The following is a 1996-nucleotide window of genomic DNA, read 5'->3' on the forward strand; positions in this document are numbered from 1 at the left end:
ACAAGGGAAACCACATAAGACTGAGTTCAGACGACTCAGTTAGCACCATGGAGGCAAGAAGGCATATCCTGAAAGAGAAAGACTTCCAGCCAAGAATTCTGTACCCAGACAAATTGTCCTTCAAAACTGAGGAAGAGATTAAAACTTTCACAGACAAACAAATCCTGAAAGAATTTGTCAACAAGAGACCAGCCCTACAAGAAATACTAAAGGAAGTTTTGCCATTGGAAAAAAAAAGACAGGAGAGGAAGGTCTGGAGAAGGGTATGGAATTAAAAAGTACCAGTAAGGATAATTTTATGGATAAAAAAAGAAAGAGGGAAAAGAATATATAGATCTGACAAATAAAATCTAAAAGATAAGATGGTGGATTCAGAAATGCCTTTTCAGTAATAACTTGAATGTTAAAGGATTAAACTTATCAATTAAAAGATACAGATTGGCAGAATGGATTAAGAAATATAATCCAACTATATACTGCTTACAAGAGACGCATCTTAGACATAAGGATATAAATAGATCAAAAGTGAAAGGATGGAAAAAGACTTTCCATGCAAATTGTAACCAAAACAAAACAGAAGTAGCTGAGTAGCTGTACTAATATATTGGACAAAAGAGACTTTAAATGTAAAGACATCATAGACAAATAAGGATATATATACCCCCAAAAATCAAAAGCAGGACTCAAACTTATACTTGTACACCATTGCTGATAGCAGCATTATTTACAATTGACAAATGGCAAAAACGTCTCAAATGTCCATTGTTCTACTTTGCTGGCTGCGGGAATGCAATACGCCGGAAACAGAATGGCTTTTAGAAAGGGGAATCTAGTAAGTTGTTAGTTTACAGTTCTAGGGCTGAGAGAATGTCCCAATTAAAGCAAGTCTATAAAAACATCCAAATTAAGGCACCTTTCTTCACTTAAGAAAGAGTGATGAAGTTCAGGGTTTCTCTCTCAACTGGAAAAGCACATAACGGACATGGTGACGTCTTCTACTTCTTCTCCAGGTCTCTTGCTTCTTGAAGCTCCCCCAGGGGCTTTCTCCTTCATCTCCAATGGTCACTGGCTGGTGGGCTCTGTAGTTCTCATGTCTCTGCTGCTCTCGTAATTCTCAAACTTTCTCCAAAATGCTTCCCCCTTTAAAGGATTCCAATTAAGTGATCAAGACCCACATGGAATGGCTTGAGTCATATCTCCCTCTATTCAAAAGTTAATACCCACAGTTGGGTGAGGCACACCTCTGTGAAGATAACCTAATCAAGTTTCCAACTATAGTACTGAATAAGGATTAGAAGAAGTGGTTGCTCTCACAGATTGATTAGGATTAAAACATGGCTTTTCTAGGGTACATAAATCCTTTCAAACTGGCACATCTATCAACAGATGAATGCGTAAGCAAACTGTGATATATCCTTATAATAGAATATTATTCAGCTATAAAAATGAATGACGTTCTGATACATGCCATAATATGGGTGAAGTTTGAAAGCATTATGTTGTATAAAAAAGCCAGGCACAGAAGGATGAATGTTGTATGAATCTACTTATATGAAATATCTAGAACAAGCAAATTCATAGGAATAGAAAGTAGATTCGTGGTTATCAGAAGCTGGGGAAGGAGAGAAGGGGAAATCAATGCTCATTAGACATAGATTTTTAGTTTGGGGTCATGAGTCTTGGTAATGGTTGGTGATGAACATAGCACAGCACTGAGAATGTATATACCATTACATAAAGATTAAAATGGGAAATTTTGTGTGTTATCACCACAAAAATAATAATGATATTTCAATTTGAAAATATCTCATAAACCTTAATTTGCATCTATGTAACATAGATTCGTTGTTTGTAAAGTTTTTGTAGCTCTATGAACCCATGTTATATTTCACAATAATATAATTCTTAAGTGTTGATATGATGATATTATAGCCCAAAGAAATGTATTTGTTCCTCAGAGACTCTTTTTTTTATTTTTTTATTTTTTTATTAATTA

This window comes from Tamandua tetradactyla, chromosome 14 (genome assembly GCF_023851605.1).
Source record: "Tamandua tetradactyla isolate mTamTet1 chromosome 14, mTamTet1.pri, whole genome shotgun sequence".
NCBI classification, from domain to species: Eukaryota; Metazoa; Chordata; class Mammalia; order Pilosa; family Myrmecophagidae; genus Tamandua; species Tamandua tetradactyla.